This window comes from Leopardus geoffroyi, chromosome E1, assembly GCF_018350155.1.
Source record: "Leopardus geoffroyi isolate Oge1 chromosome E1, O.geoffroyi_Oge1_pat1.0, whole genome shotgun sequence".
NCBI classification, from domain to species: Eukaryota; Metazoa; Chordata; class Mammalia; order Carnivora; family Felidae; genus Leopardus; species Leopardus geoffroyi.
The window spans coordinates 12,063,405-12,079,358 of NC_059330.1; the positions used below are offsets into that span (position 1 = coordinate 12,063,405).

At 52.1% G+C, this 15,954-nt stretch overlaps 1 protein-coding gene across 8 annotated transcripts in view; it reads right to left on the reverse strand.

Annotated features, from left to right (window-relative positions):
* Positions 1 to 15,954, reverse strand: part of LOC123603132 (myosin phosphatase Rho interacting protein) — a 153,835-nt gene that overhangs the window by 70,510 nt on the left and 67,371 nt on the right. The window lies entirely within an intron of this gene.

Below are 15,954 nucleotides of genomic sequence, written 5' to 3' on the forward strand. Positions count from 1 at the left end.
GGCTGCCTGGCCAGCACCGGAATAAATTTTTTTTTTTCCCTTTTCTGACACTGTTAGACCCTGAGATTTGGGACAGAACGCAAGCAAAGAAGGCTTTAGATTCCTACTGGGGTGAGGGTCAGCAGAGAAGACCTTCCTAAAGAGGATCTGTTACCCCTGCGTCCTGTGGCCCTTCACCTTTCCCCCAAACAGGAAGATGCTTTGGGGAGGGAAACAAGGTGCCGTGGCTGTCACCATGCCAAGGGCAAGAGCTCCCGACCTCACCCAATATGGCTGCCAGCTTTCTGGTCCACAGGAGGGGGAAGGAGTATGCTTTCCAGCTCCAAGAAGCCTTTCCTCATGGAGCCTCTAGGCTCAGCCCGTCCTTCCTCAGGCTCAGCTCAGAATGCGGGCGGCAGGGCAGGAGAGCCAGCTGTTAGCTGGCCTCTGACTTCAGGTGTGGATAGAGAGGGGGCAGAGTCCCACTTCTGAGAGGGGGCACACCCATACTAAGCCTAGTGTGGTCCTTCAGTGAAGCAGACTTGTAGCATCTCTCCTGGGCCCTTCTGGAGAGTCTTTGAGCTGGAAAAGGGAGCTTAGTGGCTTATCCTGCAACCAAGCAGGGAGGTTCTTCAGGAGCAGGGAACAAGACTGGTAGCCTGGGACACCGCCCCCCCCCCCATCTGTCTTCTGGCTGGGGAGGCCCACAGGCGTCTAGTGCCTGCCCCCACCCCCAATGAGTAGTGCTCCCACCTTCCAACCCAGGGTGGGGCCACATGGTCTTCCTAGGCTTCCCAACCTCCTCAATCCAGGTCCATCACCTCCACTCTTCAGAATTTCTAATCCCAGGTCTGCTCTGGCATCATGCCACTGCCCCATCTGAACCCCCTTTGGGCAAACTAAGGGTGGTGACTTCTGCTCTTTTAGCTCAGCGTCCCGCACGCTGAAGCACATGTTCCCCCTTGCCACCGACAAGGCTCATGGATCCTCTGAGGTGGGTCCTTGTGCCTGAAACAAGAACACTGATGCTGTGGACTGCTGTGAGGATCAGGGCCCTGAGCAGGGCCACAGAGGGGAGAGGGGACAGCAGAGGGGCTTTCCCAAGGTCACGTTTCCTCCTTTGTCCTCGATGTCCACCCCAACTTGGACTCATGGGCGTCACAAGGTGCCAATGTACACCCACCTGTGGCACATGGAAGCGTGATGTAAGTTATCTATCTGTACTATTGTGCCAACAGCTTATAAACTATAACACATACGTAACACACACAGGGAAGTTAAAACACACCAACAGAAATTCTAATACTTTCCTCTCACTATGCCACCTGGTGGGCTTATCTTTAGAGACTACTGTGCCAGGGTTCAGGGTCACGAAACTGCTCACCGTCCCCTCTTGCACAGTAGTTGTGTTTGCTGGACACATGGCCACCGGCCACCAGCAAGATTTCCCAGCCAGCCCTGCAGCTGAACGCGGTCGTGGGACCTCGTCACCAGTCGTACCCTAAGACTTCCTACAACCTCTTTGTGCCTCAGTTTTGTGTGTGTGCAAAATGAGGTCTCTACCTCCTTCCAGGCGAGCTTTCAGAAGCGTCAATAAAAAGCAAAGACATAACAAGCTATGGCCAAAGGAAATGAATGTTTATTCACTATCTGTGTGTCAGGGTCTTATCGTAAGTACGACTTCTTCCATGCCTCCTTAAATATTACTTATGAGGCAGGCACTGTCTAAAATCCTATTGGACATGTGGAAAAAGGGAGCAGAGTCCACAGCTCCTCCTGAGTCTGCACAGTGCCACCGGGGAGAAGCCTCACCAGCACCGGGGCCACCGGCTGTGAAGGTGCTCACTCTCCCGGGCGATCACCGTTTGCTGGGCCTGGGGCCAGCACGTCCTCTTACCGATACTCCCGCAGCCCCCCCCCCTCCCCCCAGGCTGCCAATACCGCCACCCCCATGTGCTCCTTCACTAGTCTGCCCTCAAACCGTGGACCGGGTCAACCAAGGGTCTCCAGAGAGCCCCCAGGCACAGGTGTGGCCACACCCTTCTGCATTCTCAGAGCTGAGGAGAGAGAAGACCCTTGACAATCCAACTCCCGGCCAGACAAGGCCTCGTGCTTAGAAAGCGAGGGCAGATATCCAGGCTAAAATCCACATCCAGCCAGAGGGAACCCCTCACCCCAACACTGTCGGCAGAGCTCAGCTCCATCTGACAAGCTCCCTGCCCTCAGTCTGTACCTCCAGAGGTTAGGAATCCAGGCCTCCGACGAGGCCGAGCGACACCTAGTTTTGCTCAATTTCAAAAAAGAGGTGGCTGTCTGCAGGCCACCCAACTCTGCTCTGTTGCCAAGTTATGGGTAGGTCCTCAGCCGGCAAAGTCACCAGATGCTCTCCGGCCACCTGGGGGCTTCCGGTCCTCTTCTGGCCTCCACACACATCAGCCTGGATGGTAGGGCTGCATCAGTGTCAACTAATCCCGAGGCCGAAGACCACGGAAGCATAAAGTGACCAAGCGGGACGGCTAAGAGCAAGGCCTCTCTCCAGGGATGTGAGCACACCCTGCTGAGAACCCAGCCCTTCTGTCATTTGCCCCCTGGCCCACAAAAGGCCAAGGGAACCTCTCCCCACTGCAGCCGGGCACCTGCCAGGGGCTTGCTTTGGAAGACGCTGCCACAGCAGCCTTACCACCTGGAGACCCTCCACCCCCACCCATCCCAGGCACTTTAGGGAAAACAGGCCTCCTCCACTTCTTGTTGGATCTAGAAGTTTGGGAAGTTTCTAAGAGCCAGAGGGAAAGAAGAGGAAAGTAGCACAGATGTACAAGGAGAGGCCAGTTAGAGCTCTCCATGGGGGTCCTTCCCTCCAGGCAGCTGTGGTTACAGAACCAGTGGCCAGGCAAGACTTGGATGGACCGGGACCACTCCAATTTACACGCCCTCCCCCATTCAGATGGGGACACAGAGACAAAGGCTTTCCCCCAGGGCAAAGTAGTGCTCACAAAATCTTAACCCAGTCAACTGCAGGTCGTGCGACAGTTCGTGTATTTCAAGCGAATCTGCTCATGACTGACAGAGAAGAGCGCACTTCACTTTGGGATGAACAGCTGCATGGGCACACACACACACGGAATGAAAAATTACGGGGCAATACTTTCACCGCGTGCGCTGCGTTCTGTATTAAGTTCTCTCACACTCCCCACGACCCACTTGAGGAGTAGGAAAAGCAGTGCTACCCGGTGGTGACAGCGGTCAGCCAGCACTTCTCCAGGCTGCCAGAAGCAGGGGCGGAATATGCTCCAGGAAGGACAAGAAGACTCTACCTTTCAGTAGGAGCCGCCGTGGCAAGAATAATATTGTCTTCCGGGGTTGGGCAGGCTCGGAATAAGTAGTTACAGGCTCACTCTGATGACAGCCACAGGAGGAAGGCGCTCTGACAGGCTCGACACACAGATGCCCAGGCTGGGGCTCAGAGCGGGAAAGGGGCCTGGGGTCACCCAGAGCAAGGGTGGCCCGTGCTTACTGCAGAACCTGTCAGCAGGCAGGAGCAGAGAGAGCCCTCGCGGGAGCATGACCTCCTCCACCCTCCCCAGAGGTGACCATAACGGCTCCCACAAGCTCCCGTACGGAGGCCTCCCTGGCGGCCACACTGGAGGCATGGTCAGGCCGCTAGAGCCAGGTACAAGGAGAGAGCACAGCCTTTCTTTGGGATTAGGGAGGTTAGATCTGAATTTCCTCTGCAAGGAAGGTGGCCCTTGGGGAGCTCTGCTGAGTACTGCTCCCCATCTCAGGCGCCCCTGGAACCCCGCTCCCTGAGAGGAACACGCGCTGGTCAGGATCACAGAGACTGTCCCTTGGCTCTTCCTGCTACTGCCAAGCTGCTCAGAGTCCTGAGTCTAACGAATCATGAGTCCCTCCCTCAAGAGGTGGGACACCAAATGCCATCCAGGTGTAGACTGGGCCACCTGACTCTCAGCACCTGACTCTCTCCAAGGCCACAGTTCTCCCTAGTGAGCAGCTCTCTTTACACGAATATCCTCAAAGTCCAATTCTCAAAGGAAACTGGCAAGACCCATGGAAAAGGGGTCTTAAGACATACCCACGAATCCACCCAGGATTGGAGTGAGCAAAAGCCGCCACCTCACCCCTCTGAGAGCTCAGAGAAGCAAGCGCCTTCCACCAACCTCGGCCAAGGGCCCCAGCAGGTGCCCTCCACACAGAACTCCTTTCCTCCTGTTCCTTGCCTGGCAAGAAGCCAGCAAAGTCCCCCGCCCAAGCATCCTCCCACGCATTCCGCAGTCCTCATGGTCTGTGGGGTGGCTCACAACCATCCTTCACACCCGCGGTCTCGCCACAAGTCTTCGGGTGCCAGGTCTGTTTCTGTGGCCTCACGTGGCTCCTCTGGAGGGAGAGCCCCCTTCTGCACCCCCTCTGCCCTTTAGGGACTCCAACATGAAACCTGACTGCTGCAACTCTGCCTACAGGAGGAGGCCGGGCCAACCAGGCTGGGGGCTGTGGTGTGGGAGCCTGTCACCTGTGTGCCCAGCACCCCAGGAGAGGAGGAGCCAGATGACTGAGCCTCTAGCCCCTTGTTCCCCACAAAGGCTCAGGGACCTAATGTAGCCTCTGGGCTTTACGTTTCTAGAACCCAACGAGCCAAGAAGCGCACCACCTCTGGTACAGAGCCTTACATCTGCCGCTCACCACATAAGTCACCTTGGGCGAGCTGCCGACTTTAAGCCTCAGTTTCCACAAGTGTAAAACAGGAGTAGCGATATCCCTTACTTCAAATGTAAAATGAAGCAGCTACTGTGGACAATATTCTGGAGGTTCCTCAAAAAGTTAAACATGGAGTTGCCACATGACCCAGCAATTCCGCTCCTAGGTTTATACTCCAAAGAACTGAAAAGAGGTGTTTAAACAAAACCTGTACACAAATGTTCACAGCACCACTATTCACAATTGCCCAAAGGTGGAAACTGCCTAAACGTCTATCAATTCTAGTCATACAACAGAATGGTGTTCAGCCCCAAGAAGAATGAAATACTGACACGTGCTTCAACACAGATGAGCTGAGCCTTGAAAACATTAGCTAAGTGAAAGAAGCCAGAGACAAAAGGACACATACTGTATAATTCAGCTTAGATGAAATATCCAGAACAGGCAAATTTATAGAGACAGAAAGCAGATTAATGGTTGCTAGGGGATGAGTGGGGGAGTGGGGAATGACGAGTGACTGCTTAATGGGTAGGAGATTTCCGTTTGGAGTGTTGAGAAAAGTTCTGAAACTAGACAGTGGTGATGGTTGCACAACATTATAAATGTACTAAATGCCACTGAATTGTACACTTTGAAGTGGTTAAAACAGTACATTTTTGTGTTGTGTATATTCTACCACAATAAAAGAAATCCCTTACCTCACAGAGTTGTTCACAGGAAGTGAGGGCTCAGGGCTGGCACATGACCCAGGCTGCCTCCCTTGCTGTTTCCCAGCACACACACACACACACACACACACTCCCCACCAAGCAAGGGGATGGTGGAGAAAAGACCATTTATTCAATACATTTTCTGACTGCTTGCCCCACGGAAAAGAGAGGAAAGCACCGGACACATCTGTCTCCTACCCAGGGACAGAGAAGAGGCCAGCAGGGTGAAGAGAACGGGCCTGGCTGGACTGGAGGGGCCATGGGCCGCCCTCTCCCTGAGAAGGGAGAAAACGCCAGGCCTCCAAGCCCACACTGGAGGCCAGTGACTGGTCCTAAGATGGCCAAAAACAGGCTCTTGAAAATGATGGGCCAAACCAAGGGGTTTATCCAAGGGCAGCAGAGCAGTTTGCTTGCATTGTCTGTGTGTCCCAGGCGCTACGTCAAGGCCCCGGGAAAGATCAGAGTCTGGTTTCCCCATCACACTCCAATGCGGCCGGGTGTCTGCCCTTCTTTGGAGCACCAGACACTTCACCTGCTCTGTGGCCTAGCCCTCCTCCCCCGCCAGCTCCCAGGCGCAGGCAGGCCCACACGTGAGTGTCACACCCATCTCTTTCTCACTGCCCGCCCCAGAGTCATCCCACTGCTCACTGATCCCAGTCGAGCCAGGGAGCTGGGAGCCTCTGGGATGTGTTCTGTGGGAGGCACGCAGAAGCAGCTGGCATCCAGCGGGAAGGTCTGTGGTTTCTATTCTCCCAGGCACGGCACTCAGCTCCTCAGCACTGTTCCACAGTTAGGACCCAGGCCTAGGGGGCCTTGACTCTGCTGGTCTCCCCATGGTCGCCAGTACTGGTCCAAGAATGACCTTTCATGAGCACAAATGTGGCCAGGGCATTTTCTGTCTTAACTGCTCCCGTAGCTTCGAGCCCAAGCTCTCCTGCCCCGTGTTTGAGGCCCTCAGGAGCCCCGTCCTCACGTCCTGCCCAAGCTTACAGGCCTAGGTGCCCCACTGGTGAATAGGCTGGCCTCCTTTATAGCCATCTTCTGCCAGAGATGCCTGCCTCACATCCCTCACCTCCCCTCTGAAGGAAAGAGCCCTGCATGTAGCCCTGAGTCCACTTTTGGGTCTGCCCATCTCTTCTCCACAATAGATGGTGAGGTCCTCAATAAAATTAATTTGATTTTCCTCTATATGCCTACATTGGCACCATTCAAAATGAGCTTCAGCACTTATTTTTGAATGATATATGGGGGAAAAAAACCGACCCCTCTAAGTTTACGTTGCAGATTCATTGTATAAATACTATGCTTTATTTATAAATATTCTGTAACATACATACCACAACATTCTACTTACAAATATGTATTATTTTATTGGTTATTTTATTTGAGAGAGAGACAGAGACAGAGAATCCTAAGCAGGCTCCACCCCATGCCCCTGAGATCATGATAGCCTAAATCAAGAGGCAAGATGTTCAACCGACTGAGCCATCTAGGTGCCCTTGAATATGTATTATTTATAAAATAGGAACACCCAACCTTGCCCAATCTCATTTTTGCTAAGTGGGTAGCCGGATGCTCCATGTGCAAAGGTAACAAGTCCTCCACCATCTGAGGGCCATGAAGTGCAGGAGCCTGAAGGAGGAGCAGGGCCCAGAAAGGGCCCGACCACCAGAGGACCACAGTGTGCAGCCACCACCCCTGGGGCCAGCAGATGATAAAGATGAAACGCAAGAGGTGGGTGTGGCCATACTGCATTAATCCCATTTGTAGGAAACGGCCAGAGCACGTAAATTGACAGAGACAGAAAGTAGATCAAGGTTGCCAAGGCCTGGGGGAAGTTTAGGGGATGACAGATAAGGGGTACAGGGTTTCTTTGCGGGGGGGGGGGGGGGGGATGTTCTAAAATTAGATGGCTGTACAATCTTGTTACCACACTAAAAGGCAATGACCTATATACTTACAAGTAAAACAAAACAAGACATTGCACAGGTACAGAAATAATCGGCACGTGGCAGCCCTTTCAGAGGCCCACGCTGCTCCACTCAGGCCCCTGCAGGAAGAACACTCACAGCCTGCTGCCTCCAACCTAGGCCTGGAACGCGCCTGATGCCCCTCCCTCTGTCACGCGTCTCAGACGTGGAAGCCACGGCCCAGACGGACACAAGGACTAGAGCCCGGCTTTCCAATTCCTAACCCACCTCAACACATTACCTCTACTGCAGCAGCTAGAGCCAACCACCCCCAAAGAGCTAACTTGCAGCCTACCAGGCTCTGACAACAGGCGTCTGTGCGAACACATAGCAGCTCTGAGCTCCTGCCAGAGATGATGATGCTCCTGTCCCTGGGAGGTTCCCTTCAAGATTTGGCTCTGGCCTCAACCAGGGGCAGGATGGGCTTTCTGAGGCATTCAGGGCTTCCACAGATTCAGCAGAAAGGGACCCACAAATGGGGGAACACTGGCTAATCCCAAGCAGCAACGAGAGCTGTGTCCAGTGCCGTGGCCACACTGGGGCTGTAGCCTGGGAGCTGCAGGAAGAGAGGGGCTGCCCAGCCCAGTACAGTACATGCAGGGAGTCGGTGGGGTGCTGTGGAAATGACCCACTAAGGGCTCTGTCAACCAGCCAAACTCACTGCCTTTGTGGAGCATTGTTAGGGTTGGCTAAACTTCTTTTTTTAAGGGAGAAAAGAATACAACAAGGACCTTTTTCACTTGCTGCCAATGCCAGGAAGTTCCTTCTCACACCTGCTGTGCCAGACTGGCCTGCTGGCTTGGGCCGCTGGCTGGGCAGCAAAGACGTCTAGGCTCCCACCAAGCAGCCAAGGGCCCTCAGCTCTCCTTGGGAAGCCATCACTGCCCAGCCAAGGCTCACTTTGCTCCTAAGACCAGGGGCAAGGGAAGACGGGGAAGGGCAAGGAAGGCAAGGGTAAGACCTTTTATCCTCCTCACTCACCCAACCAGGATGAGAGCAGGACTCCACAAGAACCAAGTGCCCACTATACCGTATATGACAATTAACTCACGCTGAATCGAAGACCTAAATGTAAGAGCAAAAATATACAACTCTTAGAAGACTGAGGCAAACAGCTTCGAACACTGGATTTCACAAGGATTTGGATAGAACACCAAAAGCACAGGCATTAGAGATAGAAGAAATGAGACTTCATCAGAATTGAAAACTTTTGTATGTTGAAGGACACTGTCACAAGAATGGACAACCCACAGAATGGAAAAAAATATTTACAAATCACACATCTGATAAAGGATCAACATGAAGAATATATAAAGAACTACAACTCAACAGCAAAAAAAAAAACATATGAGCTAAAAATTTAGATAGACATTTCTTCAAAAAAGATAGAAAAATGGCCAATAAACACATGAAAAGGTGCTCAACACCAGTTATTAAGGAAATGCAAATTAAAACCACAATGAGATACCACCTCACACCTACCACGATGGCTTTAATACAAAAGAAAAGAAAAGAAAAGAAAAGAAAAGAAAAGAAAAGAAAAGAAAAGAAAGAGAAAAAGAAAAAAACAAAAAACCTGAAAACAACAAGTGTTGGCAAGGATAAGGAGAAATTGAAACCTTTGTACATTGCTAGTGGAAAGATAAAATGGTACAGCCACTGTGGGCAACAGTTTGGCAGTTCCCGAAAAAATTAAACACAGAATTACCCTATCATCCAGCAATTCCACTTCTAAATATATCCCCAAAAGAACCGAAAGCAGGGATTCGAACAGATATTTGTATGCCCATGTTCATTTCAGCATTAGTCACAACAGCAAAAAGGGAGAAACAAGCCAAGTGTCCACTGATGGGTGAATGATAAACAAAATGTGCCCCCTCCCCCCACAGGAATATTATCCAGCCACAAGAAGGAACGAAATTTTGATACATGCTATAACATGCACGAATCTTAAAAACATTACATTAAGTGAAATATACCAGACACAAAAGGACAAATATTAGTGTTTAAAACTCTTAGGGGTTCAGTTGGGAAGATAAAGAAGTTCTGGGGATGGAGGACCCTGATGGTTGCACAACAGCATGAATGTACTTAACGCCACTGAATTGCACACTGAAAACAGCTAAGATGGTAAATTTTGTGTTATGCATATCTGAAGACACACACATGCAAGTGCACACACATCCAGGCCAAGGTGGATTCCCACACTGGGAATAACCGCAACATGAACAGTAGAAACAGAAACCGGGCAATGGGTAGAAAGAAATGCGTCATTTCAGCCAACACGCTCCTTGTCTACAGGCGGAGTCTGGCCAACTGTAGCCCAGTTACAGCAGCCTTGCGTGAGGTCTCCCCAGCGGGTACGGAACAGAGGCAGCAGTGGGCATGAATCTCAACCCTCCCACCCTCCAGCTTCCTATTCCTCCCTCTCCCCATTCCTCCCTCTCCCCATTTCCAATCCTCACCTCGAGGACAGGAGCAGCGCCTCTCCCCCCAAAGGATGGACCCCAGAATCCTGCCGGGGATCAATATTCTCCTCTAGGGCATTGATACTTCAGAGCACAGCTGGACCTGGACAACATAAGAACTATCTTTCTGACAGGTGTGGTGACCTCAGGTACAAACGATGTACGAATGAGCATCTGTTACAGGAATGAGCCTTTTGACTTGAACACGATTAGTAAGGTTTAGCACGCTGGCCAAGTTCGCCCCAGAGCCCCAAGCTTACTTCCCTAGCTCCAGACCTTGAAGTAAATCAATCTCCTCCCCCCACGACGGAACCACTAAATCCTGCCTTTATAGTTTTGCCTTTCTCGGTTTCCACCTGGCACCTAAGCCCCCTCCTCCTCCCCAGTTCTGTTGCCTACCTGCCTGCGCAAGTGTCCCTTGTCTCGGCCTCTTCTCCTGGTATGTCCCATGGTCCCTACACTTTTTGGAGGCTGACGTGGAAGACTCCTGGAGGAAGTACGTTATCACCCGTCTGACTCACACAACTGGACCTGTGGGCCTGTGGCCCCCCGCCCCAACCTAAATTCTCAGGGCTCTGACTCTAGCTCCACTTTATACTTTTAATCCCATCTACTGATAGTGAAGGAAGTCTTCAAGGCCCTGCCTAAAGTCCATGTAATCACCTTAGAACTGGCTAGACAAATGTTTAGGAATAGACAGCAGGTATTTACTGAGCACCTACTTTATGCCAGGCACACACTGTGCTTGGTTGGTGCAGGGGAGAGGTGAGAACAAGTCAACGGGCCACCTTAGTGAAGCTCACTTCATTCTCATGGTGATAAACGTAAATAAAAAGAAAACAGAGCAGTGAAATAAATGACTGAAGGAAAGGAAAGCAAGTACAGCGCTAGGGAACGCCTGGGGGGTGGACCCCACGGAGGCCAACAGAGGCAGAGTGGAGGAGAAAGTAGTGCTGAGGCCGTGGGGCAGGGACGAGCCGGGGCCGGCCTGAGGAAGCTGGTGGGCAGGCCTGCTGGAGGACTGCAATGAAGGGGGTCCAGGGTGGCCACAGCCAGCCTGGCCCGGAAGACATGACCTGCCAAGGACGTGTGCCAGCAGAGGAGGCCTGGCTGTAGCTCACAAGAATACTCTGACCCCAGACAAGTGAGGCAGGCAGATGAAACGGTGGCCCAGACTGCGATGCTGATGGTGTGGGGGGCTGCATTCGGGTTATGCTGAAGGTAGGGCACAAAGGATTCGAGGCCTATGAGGCTAAGAAAAAAAGAGCACACGGGGATGACTTTTAGGATTGGGCCTCAGTGACTCAGGGCTAGAGCAGGTGCTAAACTAAAGGACTAATTTTTCTCTCCTTTTCTTTTTTCTTTTTTTTTTTTCTGTGCTTCGCCTATATTTCCAGCTACCTTTTTTTCCATCTCCCTGCTTCATAGAAAGTATACCTTCCTAGGCTAAAGCCACAAGTAATGGGAGGCAGGCAGGCAGGACAAGAAGGCAAGTGGAGCCACAGAGGCAGGGAGACAGGAGCCTGTGTAGACTGTCAGGGCTGGAAAGGCCTCTGGGAGACTGCTAAGGGCTGGCTAACAGGACAGTCTGTCTGGGGCAGGGGTGAGGCAGGAAAGGGAAGAGGATGTCCAGGGGTAGAGGACAGAGCAGGAGCACTGGTGGGGCAGAGTCTGAGGGACGAGGCAGGCTGAGGAGGGCGGCAATCAAGAAAAGGACTTAAATCAGCTCTCCTGTCAGATGCAAAGGAGATGGAAGCAATGTGTCTGTGGTCAACAGTCCTATGTCACTTCTCAACAGAAAGAGCTTCCTTCTGGGAGGGGATCATGTCCATTAGAGTGAAAGCCTGAGACATCAGGTACCCAGCAGGCAGTGAAGCGGGCCCCTGAGGGGTCAGGTGACCGAGGGGCACACAGGCAGATGGGCAGAACTGACCCCAGGCCCATGAAGCCCAGGGCCACCGAGAGGCCTCCAGGAGGCAAGGGCGGGGGGGTGGGGGGGGGGTGGAGGGAAGAATCATGTGAGCTGGGAACAGAAAGGCTAGTGCCGGTACCACCAAAAGAAATGCCCAGCTCCTCCCTCGTGGATGGGGGTCGGGCGGGATTTGGCACCTGCCGCCCAGCCCCAGCGGCAGCTCTGTCCGCCCCTGCTCCCCCCTCAATCCATCCCCGCCTGCTCCACGATGCCGCTCCAGGCAGCCCCAGCCCCAGTCCAAGGAGGCCATCTTCCTCCAGTGGAAGGAGCAGAGAGAAGGTGGCTTGAGAACAGGGCTCATACAAGTCAGGGCTCAACAAAGGCCAGAAATAAACGGAAAGAACCTGGTTCACAGGAGTGACAAGCGGTGGAGAGAAGGGTCCCAAATTGAGTCTTACATGAGTAGACTGAAGGGGCCAGGGCTACTTAACCTAGAGAATGAGGGCTGACTGAGGAGGGGCTAAGGATACAGAACAGGGCCGCTGTTGCCAAAAGTTATTAATTCAACAGACAGGCACTGGACACCAGGCCCTGGGGACAGTGATGAGTAAGACGTGGCACCTGCCACACGGAGGCTGGCGCTAAAATGAAGGTATGGACACAGCCTGTGGGAAGCAGGGTATGAGGACGCCAAGAACAAAGGAGTCAAATGTCCTAAAGGCTTCTCGTGGTACCAGGATCAGACCTGTCCAGCAAGGTCCCCACAGGACGGGCTAGGCTGAAGGGGGCAGGAGGTGCTGAGACGGAATTCAGCTAGAGATGAAGAAGGGCATTTACTAGGCTCTTTCAATAAATGAACATTTTGTCTCCATAAATCTGAGGCTGGCATCATCTCCACTGTGGATGCACAGAAAAAAAAAAAAAAAAAACACTCAGCAAAGCAAAGCAGCTACTACCAACAGCGTTCATCCACTTAGGTATCTACGGAGTACCTACTATGTGCCAGGCACGCTCTCTAGGCATTGGGAACACAGCACTGAACAAAAGCGACAGAATCTCTGACCTCATGAGGCTGACCTTCCAGGCTAGAGTCAGCAGGTAAAGTCAGTGAAGTATCAGGTTGTGGAAGGGCCAGAGTGGAAAATGAAGCAGGAGCAGGGATGGAGGAGCTTGGGGCAGGGGAGAGGGGTCTGAGCAGGGCAGGAAGCAGGAGGAAGGGGTGAGGTGCAGGGAACAGGTAGAGGGCAAGCCCAACAGCAGGGGACTGGGGCACAGGTCCGACCTCACACCATGCCTGGGACTGGAGGGGACCCGTGGGGAAGCGGGAAGGCTGCCAGCCCTCCCTCCAAGTGCTGAGGGAACCGCTGATGGAGGAGTCAGTCCTCAGTTCCCCCATTTCAGTCCTGCTGCCTTGGTCTAACCAGACAAGATTGTGAAAGAACCTTGTTACTAAAGCACAGCTAGTCCTGAGAGGGACTCCAGGCCTCCACTGTGGTTCATTCCCCAGCATAATTCCTCGCCACCATACCGGGCCTCCTGCTGTCAAGGCAGGAAATGGAAGCTCCTTGACAAAAGGTCACGGTGGTGGGTGCCCAGGGCCACTGGGAGATGGGGGGAAAGCCCCGGTGATGCTGCGATCATGACCCAAGCCCACCCAGTCTCCAACTTGGCTCCTACCATCCCAGCCCTGGACGAGCAGGGCTGCATACCTGCCTGGGCTTCCCGGCCAGGGGGTGGGGTCCGCCCTTCCTTCAAGGGCAACTCCACTGGCACCTCATTTGCCAGCCTTTCCTGGTTTCCCAGTCTACACTTCCTCTTTCTCTAAGTTTCTATGGTACTTAAAAAATTTTTTTTTATTTAATTTTTTAAATTAAAAAAAATTTTTTTTTAACATTTATTCATTTTTGTAAGTGAGAGAACACAGAGCATGAGCAGGGGAAGGGCAGAGAGACAGGGAGACACAGAATCCAAAGCAGGCTCCAGGCTCTGAGCTGTCAGCCCAGAGCCCAACGTGAGGCTTGAACTCATGGACTGTGCGATCACGACCTGAGCCAAGTCGGACACTCAAATGACTGAGCCACCCAGGCGCCCCCTCCGCCAAAGTTTTTTTAAATCAACTTTTATTTCAGGATAGATTTAGACTTACAGAAAGTTATGAAGCTAGTATAGAGTTCTCATATACCCTTCACCCATTTTACCCTATTATTAACACCTTACACTAGTGTGGTACATTTATTATAATTAATGAATCGATAGTGATCTATGATTATTAAATAAAGTCCCCACTTTATTTGGATTTCCTTAGTTTTTTCTTAACATACCTTTTCTGTTCCAGGCAGAAAGATCCCATATTACATTTACTTGTCATGTCACCTGAGGCTCCTCTTGGCTGTGACAGTTTCTCAGACTTGCCTTATTCATGATAACACTGACTGGCCAGGTATTTTGTAGAGTCTCTCTCAATTGAAATTTGACCGTTTTCTCATGGTTAGATTGGGGTTATGGGTTTGGGGGAGGGAATCCACAGAGGTAAAGCCCCCTTCTCTTCATGTCCTATCAAGGGCACAGGACTTAATCGCTGTTGATGCAGACCTGGCTGTGTCTGCCGGTTCTCTGCACTCTAAAGTCAGTATTTCCCGTCTCAGGAGGGAAGTCGCCACCTGTAGCCCACGAATAAGGAGTGAGGAGTTAGCTCCACCTCCCTCGGCCGGGGGGGGGGGGGGGGGGGGGGGGTTGGGAGTGGGGGGTGGTGGGAATCGCCACACAAGTTATTTGGAATTCTTCTGCAGGGAGATTTTGTTTCTTCTCCCTTATGTGTTTATTTCTCTATTCATTCATTTACCTATATAAACTTGTGGATATTCATTTTACACTTCAGGCTATAATCCAGTCCTACATTATGTATTTTGTTTCTCAAATTCTGTATTTTTTTTCTAGCTTCAGTCACTGAGGAGGGCTTTTTCAGTCGGCTCCTGTGTCTCTCTGACATATCCCGCCAGTATGTGCACACGTCCACTCTCAAAGTACTTCCTTACCGTCTGCAATGATAAGGCCTCAGAATGGACCAAATATCTCAGCCTGGATATTTCCCACCCTAGTCCTAGAATCGGCTAGAATGGACTTAGACACCAAGACCCAGGGGCTAGGCGTGCTCATTGCTCCTGGGGTGTTGCTGCCTCCCGGTCTTCTCAGCTGATGGCAAGGAAATACAGGTGCATATAAATCCATCTATGTCCATCTACCTACATCCATCCAGCTCTCTCTCTCTCTCTGTCTCTCCTTCTGTATCCCTATTAAACTAAATATACTGATATCTTCGACTCTAATCCAGCACCATGTGGATCCCTCTAGCCTCTCCCCTTGTTTGTCTGTAACCACCCACTCCAACAGTGGCCCCGCTGTCTGCCGTCCCTTTACTTAACTGCCGGATCCCGGGACACGTGCATCATGTTTCAGAACTCTTAACCAGTACCCCGAGGGAAAGAACCTTATCAACTAGAGCAAGGTGCTCACATGCTGTCTCGCTTGCCTTCAGTCTCATTCCATTCACTTCCAGAGGTACACACCTCCTTTTTACACCACTGCCTAGAATCTCTCCCAGTGAACTCCTAGGGAAGAAGAGCCTGCCAGAGTTCCCCGTATACCCAAGAGCTCAGCAGTGAGCAGGGCAGGTCTAGATGAACCTAGAACCCATCTAGAAGATGTTAGACCTTCTGTGTGAGTTCTGAGCCCTTTCTCCCACGATGTGTTCGATAAGGAGGGAAAGGAGAAGACTGGAGAAAAGACAGAACACACAAAAGGGAAACGGGTGGGAGGTGAAAAGCACCCCCTGGCCGAAGCTGCCCTCAGGCCTGTCAGAGTCGATGTCTCCCAGCACAGCAGGGCAGGTGGGAGGGAGCCGCTCTGAAAGGAGGCGGAGGCTGGCTGCAGCAACAGTGGCCTTATATGGAGATTCCCACGTCCCAGCTCCCAGCCTTCGGCCGCTGCCACCCTTCAAATCTGCCTTAGCTTGGGAGAAAGGGGTGCCTCTGTTCCACACGGTGTCACTGCTTTCCTCCCCAAAGGCCTGCCAGGTAGATCTAGGGAACACAGGCTGCTGTTTGCCACGGCAAGACTGAAAGCGATGCAGCCACTGGGAGCCGTAACCTCCACCGAGCCCCGTCTGCCGCAGCCTCCCACTCACGCCCAGTACTGCAGTCTGGAGG